We start from the raw sequence: 15,461 nt of genomic DNA on the forward strand, positions 1-15,461 counted from the left end.
CACTTTGGTATAAAAAAAAAGTGGCGATGATGCAGGAGACGTGGAAGGGCGAATAAACCCAGATGCCAAGAGCTTCTTCAGATAGGATCGTAGATATGTATTCTCCGCCTCAGTGAGTGCATATATCCGGCTGCATGGTATGCTTGCGCCTGGCTCTTATTCAATCACGCAGTCATACTCTCTATGGGCCGGTAGCCTGCTCGCTTCCTGTTCATTGAATACATCCTTGTATTCTGAATAGACTTCAGGTAATGATGATACCAGGCACACACTCGGCATACTGCATTCCGATGCTAATAGCACGGCAGGATTTTCCTCTCTAGATGGTGGCTGTATAACCTGGATGGTAGAAGAACTAGCTCCGCCACTTTGACTCTGCGTAGGGTTTTGTGATGAGGGAGGAGGAAGCGTCCAATTCTTATGTACGAAGCCCCTCGTGCTCCTGTAGGACTACCTCGCGAAAGGCCTGCTACCACCCTCCTCATGGTAACCATCTCACTACGCAGCTCTACGTTTTCCCCGCAAAATGCATCTACTTCTATACGTAGAGCAGTTAATGTTTCTAATACTGACGTAAGAACCGTGTTAGTGTCCATCGCTCAGGCTGTAGTAATCCATGGGCTTGTCACTCTGTCAAGAAGTGAACATAGGTTGACTAACCTCCAAAGCCGGATACAGCGGGAGCGATACCTGATGCTTATTCTCCTCCTCCCCTATGTGGAACCTCCTGTGAGTAACGTGTCAAACTAAACCAGATGGCTCCTCATCAGGGGAAGGGGAAAATGGATAAATAAACAATAAAGTTGCAGCAGTTTGAAATCATCAATTCTGCACTGGTATGGAGTTGGTGGGGATCTCACTCCTCTCTAGCCAGGAATTCTGCAGGGGAGAGAGGATACATCATACATTCCATACATACTACTGCGGAGTAGATCAAGTGACTATGTGTTTTTATAAACTTACAATTTAAACTGCCGCAAGTATCCTCCAATAAAAAGCCACAAAATATAAAAATAAAGCAAGAAAAATAACAAACATTCACAAGTGTTAAATTACTAATATCTGTGAATGTCAATAGCAATCACCAGTACTTGGTTGGACGTTGACTCACACCCAAATAGTGTACTTATCTGTAGAGAGGAGTTGGCCAAACGGCTAGGGCGCTCGACCTCGGACCTGGGGATCTGGGTTCGAGTCTCGGTAACGACGCCAAAAACCTCCTGTGATTCTGGGCAAATCACTTAATCTCCCCGTGCCTAAAAATTAATGCGTGTCCTCATGTAACGTAACTGGTGCTATGTAAAGTGCTCTGATACCTGATTCAGTTCGGGTCTAGTTCACGCTATATAAAACTCTGCAAAAAAAATAAATAAATAAACAGATTCTTCTGGTATTCAGATGCTTGCTTTCGATGTCCAGACAACTCTTCTGAACTTTGCTATATCCGTAGTAAGTGAAATACGCACAACAGCTGTTTTCACGTTCGATTGTAGCCAAGGCTCTTCTCGTTTCCGCAGAAGAAATTCAATTCCATAGTCTCGACAGTGAATAACACGATTCCGCGCTTCCAGGGAAGTTAGCAGATAACTTCTCTGCCTGGCGGTTCCCTGTAATAATTGCAAAAGGCTTTCCCTTATCCAGCGCTCCATGCGCTTATCTATTTTCTACTCACGGGCTCTTAAATCAGCCTGGCAAACGCTAAGTAAACAAACAATGGCGCGGCTTTCAACCATAGCGCGTCTTGAAATGTTCATGATTCAGCGCGTTCATGCGCTGAATCAATCAAAGGTTGTAGCGGTCTCCCTCGAATCCAGCGCGTCTAGTGCTATCGCTACAGGACAACAGATTACTCAGGCTCCAAGAAAACGAAGTGCTCCAGACTCTGTCTCAAAGAGGAAAGGGCCTGTACTCACGTTTCTTCCTGGTACAGAAGAAGGACAAGAACGAGTTCAGGCCCATTCTGGATTTGCGACAAGCAAACAAATGGATTCGCAGGGAAAAGTTTTGCATGCTGTCTTTGCACCAGATCTATCCTCCGCTGCAATGGGGAGACTGGCTTTGCGCAATAGATCTACAAGATGCGTACTTCCATGTGCCCATTGCACGGAAACACCGGAAGTTCCTGCGATTTCTAGTCGGCACCAATCACTATCAGTACACCGTACTACCGTTTGGACTGAAGTCTGCACCCAGGACGTTTTCAAAATGCATGGCAGTGGTGGCAGCACACCTGAGAAAGAACAAGGTTTTTGTCTACCCGTACCTGGACGATTGGTTTATCAAAGCCTCCACCTTCCAGGAAGCACAACTGCAGTTCAATAAGACGGCTGTTCTGTTGAGCCAGCTGGGGTTGCACATAAACATGTCCAAGTATGTCCCGATTCCTGTCCAGTGCCTGCAGTACTTGGGAGCCTCCATCAATACGCTGTCAGCAAGCGTGTCTCCTTTGGAGGAGAGACGCTTATCGATCCTTCGGAAGGCTCAGGCTCTCATAGCTGTGTCAAGAAGTGAACATAGGTTGACTAACCTCCAAAGCCGGATACAGCGGGAGCGATACCTGATGCTTATTCTCCTCCTCCCCTATGTGGAGCCTCCTGTGAGTAACGTGTCAAACTCAAACAGATGGCTCCCCAACAGGGGAAGGGGAAAAATGGATAAATAAACAATAAAGTTGCAGCAGTTTGAAATCATCAATTCTGCACTGGTATGGACTTGTTGGGGATCTCACTCCTCTCTAGCCAGGAATCCTGCAGGGGATAGAGGATACATCATACATTCCATACATACTACTGCGGAGTAGATCAAGTGACTATGTGTTTTTATAAACTTAGAATTTAAACTGCCGCAAGTATCCTCCAATAAAAAGCCACAAAAAATAAAATAAAGCAAGAAAAATAACAGAAAGATTCACAAGCGTTGAATTACTAATACCTGTGAATGTCAATAGCAATCAACAGTACTTGGTTGGACGTTGACTCACACCCAAATAGTGTACTTATCTGTAACCAGATTCTTCTGGTATTCAGATGCTTTCTTTCGATGTCCAGACGACTCTTCTGAACTTTGCTATATCCATAGTAAGTGAAATGCACACAATAGCTGTTTTCACTTTCGATTGTAGCCAAGGCTCTTCTCGTTTCCGCAGAAGAAATTCAATTCCAAAGTCTCGACAGTAAATAACACGATTCCGCGTTTCCAGGGAAGTTCGCAGATAACTTCTCTGCCTGGTGGTTCCCTGTAATAATTGCAAAAGGCTTTCCCTAATCCAGCGCGGCATGCACTTATCTATTTTCTACTCACGGGCTCTTAAATCAGCGTGGCAAACGCTAAGTAAACAAACAATGGCTCGGCTTTCAACCATAGCGCGTCTTGAAATGTTCGTGATTCAGCGCGTTCATGCGCTGAATCAATCAAAGGTTGTAGATGTCTCCCTCGAATCCAGCGCGTCTAGCGCTACCGCTACAGGACAACACAATACTCAGGCTCCAAGAAAACGAAGTGCTCGAGTGAGGAACCAAACGACGATATTAGGTGACAAGCACCTGAGTCAGGAAAAGGAAGTGAATAAGTAGGCAGGAGAAAGAAGAGAGGAGGAGGAGACTCAGTCCCTAGATTCATGGGACATGTAGTTCTTCATACATACCCCAAACATTCAATGTTACCAGAATTCTGTGCTGAGATGTGACAGAACCCCCTCTCTACGAACGACGTCCTGGCGGTCCACCAGGCTTCCCAGGAAACTGTGCATGGAAACGCCGAAGAAGCGAAGGGCAACGTAAATTGGACCGGGATTCCCATGAACGATCCTCAGGACCATACCCTTTTCAATCCACGAGTTATAACACTCTCCCCATCATTCTTTTAGAATCGAGAATGACCCGAACCTCGTACTCCATTTCTCCTTCAATTTCCAGGGGCAGGGTTTCGAAGACAATCTAGTGTGAGGGAGGCATGGTTTTAGAAGGGAAACCTGAAACACAGGATGTAAATGCCATGTGGAAAGAAGAGTGAGTTTCATGGCAACAGGGTTGATAATGCTGTGGATGGCATATGGCCCTACAAACCTAGGTTGTAGCCGAGTGTTCCCTTTAAACTTCAAGTGTTTCGTACTGAGCCACACTTTGTCCTCTACTTTATAGGAAGGCTCATCTATTCTCTTTTTGTCTGCATAGAGCTTATCCCTATCTTGCGATTCCTCCAGATGTTGCTTAGCCCCTTTAACACTGTTCTAAGATGTGCATGGTGTTCCTGTATTGTAGGATGAGAGGACGTAACAGGATGTTCAAATGGCAACATATTGGGGTGCTAACCATTGAGGCAGAAAAAGGGCGAGCATCCTAAAGAAGAATGAGTGGCATTGTTATAGGCGAATTCTGCAGTCCATAAGAGAGTACTCCATTCATCGCTATACTGTAAGGTGAAGCATCTGAGGTATTGTTCGAGGGTTTGGTTTAGCCTCTCTGTTTTGCCATCTGTCTGAGGGTGATAGCTTGTTGATAGACGAGCGTCGATCTTCATGCTGTTACAGAGTGCCTTCCAGAACTTGGACGTGAATTGTGTGCCCCTATCAGTAATTAAAACAGAAGGGATTCCATGCAATCGTACCACATGTTGTAAAAATGTCATAGCTAGCTCCCATGATGTGGGTAGTTTAGTCAAAGCTATGAAATGCCCCATTTTTATCAGATGGTGTATGACTACCAAAATGGTGGTATGTCCTACACTAGAAGGCATTTCAACTATAAAATCCATAGAAACCGTGTGCCATGGTGACGGAGGCACAGGTATGGGCCTCAACAACCCGCTAGATGATTGGTGACTAGCCTTTCCTTGTGCACATATGGAGCATTTAGTGACGTATTCCTGTAGTATCCTTCCTCATTGATTCCCACCAGAAATATCGAGACAGATTTTGCAAGGTTTTTTGTTGCCCCATATGGCCCCCCAAAGGAGAATCATGAGTCCACTGTAGTACTTGTTGTCGTAAGAGACCAGTAGGTATATATAGTTGTTTATCATGTAACAACAAATCATCCCTCTTGCATCGATTTACAGGATTTTCATCCACCCAAGATTGGTTGTCTGGAATGTCGCATTGCTTTTTTACCTCTTCCGGGAAGCTCTCAGTTGTTGTCACCGCCGGAATTTCATTCTGGAAAGAAGCCTTGTATAGAATAACGGGAGGCTCTTCGATTTCCATCACCATAGGTCCGGCACTAGGCATTGGTCTAGATAGGGCATCGGCCTTCCCATTTTGGGGACCAGGTCGGTATTTGATGATGAAATCAAAATCAGCAAAGAATAAGGACCAACTAAGTTGTCTTGGTGTCAATGCCCTGGCACTTTTCAAAAACAAGAGGTTGCGATGGTCAGTATATATCTCCACTGTTTGTTTAGCCCCCATCAGGTGATGTCTCCACTCTTTGCATGCTCTTTTAATCACCAGCAATTCTTTGTCTGTGATGCTGTAGTTAATTTCACAGGGAGACAGTTTTTTGGAGAAAAATGCGACTGGGTGGATCTGTCCTGTCTCCGGATGTCTCTGGGAAAGAACTCCGCTTAAAGCGTAGTAAGAAGCGTCTGTTTCCAACACAAAGGGTTGTTCGGGATCTGGAAGTCGTAGAATAGGAGCACTAGTAAAACACCTTTTCAAGGTCTGGAACGCTTCTTCCGCTGAATCATTCCAATGAAACAGGGTTCCTTTTCATAACAGCAACGTCATGGGTTGTATGATGCTGGAAAAACCTTTAATAAATCCCCTATAAGAGTTGGAGAAACTAAGGAAGCTTTGTAAACTCTTTACACTAGTGGGGGATTCCCAGTGTATAATGGCCTCCGTTTTCTTTTTATCAGACATATGCCTCCAGGGCCGATTACATATCCAGAGAATTCGACTTCAGATGCGTGGAACAAGCATTTTTCTAGCTTGGCAAAGAGAGTATGTTGCTGTAAACGTTTCAATACCGCAGCAACATGTTTTACGTGTTCTTCTTCCGACTCGGAGTATATTAATATATTGTCAATATAGACAATACAGGAAACGTCCAACAATCCTCTCAGCACTTCATCCATGAAGTACTGGAAGGCGGCGGGGGCATTGCACAGGCCGAAGGGCATAACTTGATATTCGTACAACCCATATTTAGTACGAAAAGCCGTCTTCCATTCGTCGCCTTGCCTAACGCGTACCAAGTGGTACGCTCCCCGAAGGTCCAATTTAGTAAACACAGTGGCTCCTTTTAACTGATCCATTAATACAGGAATCAAGGATAGAGGATACCTGTTCTTCTTGGCCACTCTATTGATCGCTCTATAGTCGGTGCATGCCCTCAAGCCCCCTTCGCACTTTGGTATAAAAAAAAAGTGGCGATGATGCAGGAGACGTGGAAGGGCGAATAAACCCAGATGCCAAGAGCTTCTTCAGATAGGATCGTAGATATGTATTCTCCGCCTCAGTGAGTGCATATATCCGGCTGCATGGTATGCTTGCGCCTGGTTCTTATTCAATCACGCAGTCATACTCTCTATGGGCCGGTAGCCTGCTCGCTTCCTGTTCATTGAATACATCCTTGTATTCTGAATAGACTTCAGGTAATGATGATACCAGGCACACACTCGGCATACTGCATTCCGATGCTAATAGCACGGCAGGATTTTCCTCTCTAGATGGTGGCTGTATAACCTGGATGGTAGAAGAACTAGCTCCGCCACTTTGACTCTGCGTAGGGTTTTGTGATGAGGGAGGAGGAAGCGTCCAATTCTTATGTACGAAGCCCCTCGTGCTCCTGTAGGACTACCTCGCGAAAGGCCTGCTACCACCCTCCTCATGGTAACCATCTCACTACGCAGCTCTACGTTTTCCCCGCAAAATGCATCTACTTCTATACGTAGAGCAGTTAATGTTTCTAATACTGACGTAAGAACCGTGTTAGTGTCCATCGCTCAGGCTGTAGTAATCCATGGGCTTGTCACTCTGTCAAGAAGTGAACATAGGTTGACTAACCTCCAAAGCCGGATACAGCGGGAGCGATACCTGATGCTTATTCTCCTCCTCCCCTATGTGGAACCTCCTGTGAGTAACGTGTCAAACTAAACCAGATGGCTCCTCATCAGGGGAAGGGGAAAATGGATAAATAAACAATAAAGTTGCAGCAGTTTGAAATCATCAATTCTGCACTGGTATGGAGTTGGTGGGGATCTCACTCTTCTCTAGCCAGGAATTCTGCAGGGGAGAGAGGATACATCATACATTCCATACATACTACTGCGGAGTAGATCAAGTGACTATGTGTTTTTATAAACTTACAATTTAAACTGCCGCAAGTATCCTCCAATAAAAAGCCACAAAATATAAAAATAAAGCAAGAAAAATAACAAACATTCACAAGTGTAAATTACTAATATCTGTGAATGTCAATAGCAATCACCAGTACTTGGTTGGACGTTGACTCACACCCAAATAGTGTACTTATCTGTAGAGAGGAGTTGGCCAAACGGCTAGGGCGCTCGACCTCGGACCTGGGGATCTGGGTTCGAGTCTCGGTAACGACGCCAAAAACCTCCTGTGATTCTGGGCAAATCACTTAATCTCCCCGTGCCTAAAAATTAATGCGTGTCCTCATGTAACGTAACTGGTGCTATGTAAAGTGCTCTGATACCTGATTCAGTTCGGGTCTAGTTCACGCTATATAAAACTCTGCAAAAAAAAAAACCAAAAAAACAGATTCTTCTGGTATTCAGATGCTTGCTTTCGATGTCCAGACAACTCTTCTGAACTTTGCTATATCCGTAGTAAGTGAAATACGCACAACAGCTGTTTTCACGTTCGATTGTAGCCAAGGCTCTTCTCGTTTCCGCAGAAGAAATTCAATTCCATAGTCTCGACAGTGAATAACACGATTCCGCGCTTCCAGGGAAGTTAGCAGATAACTTCTCTGCCTGGCGGTTCCCTGTAATAATTGCAAAAGGCTTTCCCTAATCCAGCGCTCCATGCGCTTATCTATTTTCTACTCACGGGCTCTTAAATCAGCCTGGCAAACGCTAAGTAAACAAACAATGGCGCGGCTTTCAACCATAGCGCATCTTGAAATGTTCATGATTCAGCGCGTTCATGCGCTGAATCAATCAAAGGTTGTAGCGGTCTCCCTCGAATCCAGCGCGTCTAGTGCTATCGCTACAGGACAACAGATTACTCAGGCTCCAAGAAAACGAAGTGCTCCAGTGAGGAACCAAACGACGATATCAGGTGACCAGCACCTGAGTCAGGAAAAGGAAGTGAATAAGTAGGCAGGAGAAAGAAGAGAGGAGGAGGAGACTCAGTCCCTAGATTTCAGGGACATGTAGTTCTTCATACATACCCCAAACATTCAACGTTACCAGAATTCTGTGCTGAGATGTGACAAGCTGCTCCATCTATAACAGTGAGGACGGTGTCTTCTCTACTGGGGTCGATGACCTCTTGCATCTTCCTCACTCCACACGCGCGCCTCCACATGAGGCTGCTGCAAAAATGCTTGAAGGATCAGTGGGACCAGAGGAAAGGGTGCTGGGCCAGTTGTCTCGTCACGCCCAACAGTCCCTGAGATGGTGGTGCTCAGCAGAGAATCTCCTCAGAGGGGTTCCTTTCCACAAGGACATCCCCACTCAGACTATCGTGACGGATGCGTCTCTCCAGGGCTGGGGAGCGCATTCAGACCATCTACAGATCTAGGGAACGTGGTCTCCGGCGGAGTCCACGTATCACATCATTTTCCTGGAACTCAGAGCTGTTCACTTGGCACTGAAGGCCTTTCATCCGTCCTTCCAAACCAACTCCTTGTTTGTGCAGACGGACAATACGACCACAATGTATTATGTAAACCAGCAGTGAGGCTCAACATCGCGCACTCTGTCACAGGAAGCGCAGGCGATCTGGCACTGGCTGCTCGCCAGAGGACTGACGATAACGGCGACTCATCTGCCAGGTGTGCAGAATGTTCAAGCGGACGCACTCAGCAGGTTGATCCAAGAAAACCACGAGTGGGTCATAAACAACGAGGTGCTAGAAGACATCTTCGCAATGTGGGGCACTCCAGACATAGATCTGTTCGCCACCGCCGAAAACAGAAAATGCCGCGACTTCGCCTCGAGGTATTACCAGCCGGGGGCTCTGGGGAACGCGTTATGGATCAGCTGGTCGAACAGCTTTCTGTACGCTTTTCCACCTATTCCCCTGATTCCGGCGGTGCTCATCAAGCTGTCCCAGTCCAGGGCGCGGATGATCCTCATCGCTCCGGAATGGCCCAGGCAGTGGTGGTTCACGGACCTGCTTCACCGGTCGCTCCTACCTCACCGGCAGCTGCCGTGTCGGCCAGACCTTCTCACGAAGTTCGGGGGGCAGATGGTGCACCCCAACCTCTCATCGTTGAGTGTGGCGGTATTGGCTCCTGAGATAGTGCAATATGGCCACTTGAATCTTCCTCAGGATTGCATGGACATATTGAAGGAGGCTGAGAGGCCTTCCACTAGGACTTCTTACGCTTACAAGTGGAAGATATTCTGCATCTGGTGCACGTCTAAGAACTATGATCCGACGACCAGAAAGGAAGATGTCATCCTTCCATACCTTCTGCATTTAGCTCAGTCTGGACTTAATTTCTCTTCCATTAAGGTTCACCTCGCAGCATTGACTGCATACAGGAAATGTCCTTCGCAGACGTCCTTCTTCCAGATTCCTGTGATAAAGGATTTTTTTGGAAGGATTGAAGAAAGTGTTCCCTCCTGTTCGGCTTCCTTCGGCTTCGTGGGAGCTGAATGTGGTGCAGTCCAGGTTGATGAAGGAACCTTTCGAGCCTATTCACAAGGCTTCACTCCAGCACCTGTTGTGGGAGGCGGCGATCCTCGTGGCCATTACATCGGCCCGCAGGGTGAGTGAAATTCAGGCATTGTGTTGCCAGGAACCTTATACTGTGTTTCATGCTGCTAAGGTGGTTATGCGTACTCACCCTAAGTTCCTTCCTAAGGTGATCTCTGATTTTCATGTTAATCAGACTAAAACTTTACCAAAATTTTTTCAGAACCCTTCCACTCCAGCGGAGCGTTCTCTTCATTCCCTGGATGTCAGGAGGGTGTTGAAATTCTATCTGGATAAGACCAAGGATATTCGTAGGTCCGACCAATTGTTTATCAACTATGGGTCGGTCAGGACCGGTCTGGCTACCTCCAGGTGGATTGTGTCATGTATCCAGCTATGTAATCAGAAAGCGAACAAGACCTCAGGGGGTAAGCCTAAGGCTCAATCTACCAGGGGCAAAGCAGCTACAACAGCTTTGCTCCGTAATGTTCCCATTGCAGAGATCTTGGAAGTCGGTCCACACCTTTGCTAAGCATTACTGTCTGGACTCTGATGCCAGGGCAGATGCTCAGGTTGGGCAGGCTTCGTTGCGAAATCTGTTTGCACAGTAGTGGTGTTGTCTGTCTTTTCTCCACCGCAGGGTTGGTTTTTGGGATGGGCTTGCCATTCTATTCAGTAGATTATTACTATACACAGAGATCCCCTACTACAGAAGTAGTTTCTTACCTGTAACTCCAGTTCTGTAGTAGGGGTTTCTCTGTTATAGACATAAGCGCCCGCCCTCCTCCCCGGTGGAGAAAATTGTACTGTAGTGTATGCTACAGGCCTTGCTGGATGCACCTTCAAAAAGAACTGAACGTAAAAGGAGTTTGCTGTGCATCATGGGATACCGAGGGTCTCTGGAGAGTTCCTTAAAGGCACGGTATCCCTTTTCCAAACATATAATGGCAGCCTATGGAGGCTTGTCTGTCCATCCCTTCCTCTCTATCATTCCAAGGTTTTTGTGAAGGGGAAGTGTCTCTATGGATGAACTTGACACCTTTTGGAAATGTGATGTTGGTAAAATATCCTTGGCATTTCTAGTTGAAGTGCTGGACAGTGTAGCCTTGTAGATACAGGCTGCATTATTGTATTTAATTTTCTCTTAAGTGTCTATGCAGGACTGCAGAGAAGACGATTTAAGAGATTATTTTTATTTGCTCCGGGGTCCACGCACATGGGCAGGACTATTCACTAGATTATGACTATAACCGAGATACCCCTACTACAGAACTGGAGTTACAGGTAAGAAACTACTCCTTCTTGCTATCCCTCTGTAGTAATAACTGTAAGTAAGTAAAATGGAGTAAAACAAAGGGCCAGTCCGTAGCCACCTTAAATACCCCTTGGATGACCGACTCATAGAAAAGCGTGAACTACACAAGGAGGCGACCCTACAAAATATACTTGAATTTTACATCCATCCATCTGCATACATTTTCCAGCAACAGGCTCGAAACTGCAAAAAAATAAACTAGACTTTCGTTTAACCCTGCTCACTTCTCTTCTGATTTTTATCTGTCTCTTTCCGTCGTCTTTGCGGTTCTGGTTTAACTTTGGAATGTTGCAGCTTTTGTATTGGAATGCCCGGTCACTTCCGAAGACGGCTGTTATGCCAGAAACCGGTCCCCGGAAGCTTGTTTCCTTTCCAGTGAAGAATTGGCTTGGTAGTTTGGTCTGCCCTGTTCCCATGATGCACTGGGCCAGGGACAGACTAATTTGCATGTAGCCAGGTTCTGAGCTGGGATGGTGCAGTGAGCTAAAAAACGGTGATGGATCAAGCCCTGATCTGTTGACTGGGTAGGAGTGTTCTGATTAACTCAGATACTCTGTCCATCACCACCCCCTTTCTGTAATTATTTCGGTCACTTCTGTTGACATTACTCCAGGTACGGCACGTCCCTGTGAAGGAAATGCATCTGCCGGCCTATGCGCCTCTGCTCGCTACCGAGACCGAATCGCCATGGGAGTCAACGTTTCGACAAAAGGCGGGACAAGCACTCGCCTTTGGCCAATTGCGTGCTTTAATCACACACAATGGCCAATACAAGGTGTGGGAAAAAAAAGCTACACGCACGAGTTTGGTAAAATGCTGAAGTGATTCCAAGAGGTCATTTTCTCTAGGCTCGATTTAAAAAGGGCAAACAGGTACTCTGGTATTGTGAGCACCTTCAGGTTTTTTTCATTTAAAGCCCTGCTGCAATTAGTTTTTAAATATCAACATGCCATACAGTGAGGCATGCAGAGAACTACAGCATTCCCTGCAGTTAAACACAGAATTGTAGGCACCAGCATACCCTGTTATGAACCACAGTGAACCACAAATACACGTATGCGCTGCCCCTGGGGGTGTTTAGTATTTGCACAGCAAACACAAACTCACAAAAACATGATCACCAAGTATTCTGGCAATGGTACCACCTCACTGCACATAATTCACTCAATAACACATGGGTTTTCCAATCAACTAATGACGGAGGGGGTGTATTTTAACAACAATGGAGTTCATTGGAGTGCCAGTATGGCTTAAAAGGAACAAAATGGAATCTTAAGACCAACCTCCATATACTTATATGATGCCTGAAAAATATTCGAGGGCTATGATGACTGCAGAGCAAGACTGAACTTCCGGCTATTGCTCTACAGCTGCAAGTTCGGAGCCGCCTAGCACCTCTCAACGCGGCCGGAGCCGCCAGACATTTCTTTCGCGGCCAAAGCCGCCAAACGTTTGCGGCCGGAGCCGCCGGGCATTTCCCTCGCGGCCGGAGCCGCTGGACGTCTCCTCTTGTGGCCGGAGCCGCCAAACATTTTACAACGCGGCCGGAGCCGCCAAGCATTACCCTTGCGGCTGGAGCTGCCAAACATTTTACAACGCGGCCGGAGCCGCCAAGCATTACCCTCGCGGCCGGAGCCGCCAAACATTTTACAACGCGGCCGGAGCCGCCAAGCATTACCCTCGTGGCCGGAGCCTCCAAACATTTCCTTTGCGGCTGGAGCCGCTAAAATATTTACAACGCGGCCGGAGCCGCTAAAACATTTACAACACGTCCGGAGCCGCCAAACATTTACAACGCGGCCAGAGCCGCCAAGCATTTCCTTCGCAGCCGGAGCCGCTAAAATATTTACAACACGGCCGGAGCCGCTAAAACATTTACAACGCGGCCGGAGCCACCAAACATTTACAGACTGTGTGAGACTGTAGACTTTGTTGTTGCCTAAGCGAATAGCGAATAGCCAGCCAGCCAGCCAGCCATCCAACGCGAACAGAGAGCCGAGCAGAGACGTGCGCAGCCCAGGACGCCGATCGCGGAGCAAGGATCAGGACCACGGGGCGACACGAGAGCTGAACGCCGAGCAAAAGCGGGAAGCGTGAAGTACGCAGTGAACAGACCCCGTCCCCGCGATAAACCGGAGTTTTTTCGGAGCCTGCCTGTACTGCCAGATCCAACCGGGAGTGGTACAGTGGATTGACTGGGGAGGGCAGGCGTGCTGCAGCAGAGGGGCGGTAGCCAAGGCGTCAACGAGCGCTAATAAGCACCAGCGCGCTCTGGGGGCCAAAACTCGGGGCATTGGTATCTCGCCCTGGAGAAGGGGAGGAGGGGCTGAACTAGCCCAAAGAAGAAGAGAAGAACCCCAAGGTACAACGGGGACGACCCCAGAAGGGGTAGAAGCTGGTGAAGGGAAGCAAACTCTGAGTGGCTGCTCCCCCGACGAAAAGGAGGAAAAGAGAGGCCACTAGACCAGAGATCAGCTAAAGTGTCTACTAAAAGAACGGCTAGGCAGGCTGGCGGGCAATCGGCACAACAGAGGTAAGTGAGTGTGTGAGTGAAAGAATTGTAGTAACCCACCACCCCGCTAAGCATACACAAACTGTGAATTGATAGTATACAGGGGATAATTACAGGGGGAAAAATCGGAATCATACCCCACAGCAACACACCGAGCCAAAAGTAGCCCTGAATTAAAGGACCATGGCCCCGAAAAGAAAGCAAAAATTATGCAAGGAAGCTCTTGAAGACAGTCCAGGGAGGATTGAGTTACTGAAGGGGTCAAGGACACTGGAAGAGAGCCAGGAAAGCCAGGCCTCCCCCGAGGATAATAGTAAGGGGCGACGAAAGAAGAGGAAAGTTAAAAGAGCCACCAGACAAGCCCCACAAGTCCAAAAGGGTTGCACCTCAACATCTACCCGAAAGATAGCACTGCAATCTCTAAATCCATAAAGGACTTTGTAGGGAAACACTAAAAAATTGCAGAGCAACCTGTAATAAACCTGGAAATTGAGGAGGAGCACGGGGTGGAGAACGTAATAAATTTGGAAACAGAGGAGGTGCACGGGACGGAGAAAGGCATGGGAGTCTTCCCGGAAGAAGAAATAGAAGAAGAATTGGAAGACCTCCTGCTAATAAACTACTCCCTCCTAAGCCAAAATTTACAAATAGCAGCACCACGTCTTTCATCATCCCCAAAACTTTTTTCTTTTACAAACTTTGGAGAAGGCAGAGCCATTGGGAAATGAAAATCAGAGTCAAAGTTTTGTTTTGGGGGCCTCACCCAACCAAGTATCGCAACATTTAAGCGGGCTAAAAAACACAAACCAGCAGGACTCCTTAAGAACAGGAAGCCAAGCTATCCCTGAGCGAAACAGTCCCCAGGACCCGAACCTGTCAGCATCACTTACATCCTCCATGATGGACTTACTCCTGATGCTACAGAAAACCCTCCAGGGGATTATAGAACTAACAATGTTGAACAATGGGGTTCTAAAATCACAAAAGTTGGTCTTAAAAAAGATCGAGGAGGAGCTGGTAGGAATCAAAGGACAAATGCAGTATAAGTTAGGACCAGTAGTTACTCCCCAGCCAATAGAACAAAGTTTAGTGAGTGAGACGGTAGGAGCACCAGATAACGTTTACATATCCAAACGCCCAATGCTGATAAAAAGGAGATGTGAATATGTAAGGGTTCTTACTAAAGGTAGGGCAAGCAGGAAGCGGGTTCCTAAAACTGCAACAAAGGGAATAAGGAAGGAAAGGGAGGTTGAGGAAGAGCTAAGCCTAAATGCCTCTGCCCAGACTTATGTACCTATTAGACCTCCGATAGCTGAGAACAAAAGAAACGTCTCAAGTGTACAAAGGAAGAGCCAGAGCAGTAAGGGTTTAATTGAGAAACTATTAAAAAGCAAACCTGCAAACCAGAGTGTATATCCATCCTTAGGGGGACAACCCGAAACCATCAGAGGTATGGTAACCCAGATGAAGCACCACAACCCCAAGATCTAGCAGAATCAGGAAGTAAAATGGGGCCCCAAGGGTGGGTAAATGGTAGACAGCGAAACCCAGCAATCCTCAAGAAAGGATCGGAGGTGGATAATAACAAATGAGTGTACCTGGAACCGGTGCAATCAGGTCAAAGGGGAAAGAAACTGAGGAAAATGAACCCACTAAATAGGGCACAAATCCTGACTTCCTTCTCTAAATGCACAAGTTTGAGTGGGATTGGCACGAAAGACCTGAAACAGGTGGGCTTCATAGAAAACACAAATGGCAAGGAAATAGCAAGAGTACTACTTTACTCGGACTTGGTAAAATTG

General features: G+C 46.9%; 1 protein-coding gene across 4 annotated transcripts in view; it reads left to right on the forward strand.

The window, feature by feature from the left end:
- Positions 1 to 15,461, forward strand: part of MFSD6 (major facilitator superfamily domain containing 6) — a 398,345-nt gene that overhangs the window by 123,869 nt on the left and 259,015 nt on the right. Inside the window, exon 1 of one of the 4 annotated variants that reach the window (XM_078680389.1) lies at positions 13,228 to 13,680. The exons of the other annotated variants lie outside the window; for them this stretch is intronic. The gene's annotated coding sequence lies outside the window, so the exon portion shown is untranslated. Of the gene's footprint in view, positions 1 to 13,227; positions 13,681 to 15,461 lie in introns of those variants that run through there. 4 annotated transcript variants of the gene reach the window in all.

This window comes from Lissotriton helveticus, chromosome 3_1, assembly GCF_964261635.1.
Source record: "Lissotriton helveticus chromosome 3_1, aLisHel1.1, whole genome shotgun sequence".
Lineage (NCBI taxonomy): Eukaryota > Metazoa > Chordata > Amphibia > Caudata > Salamandridae > Lissotriton > Lissotriton helveticus.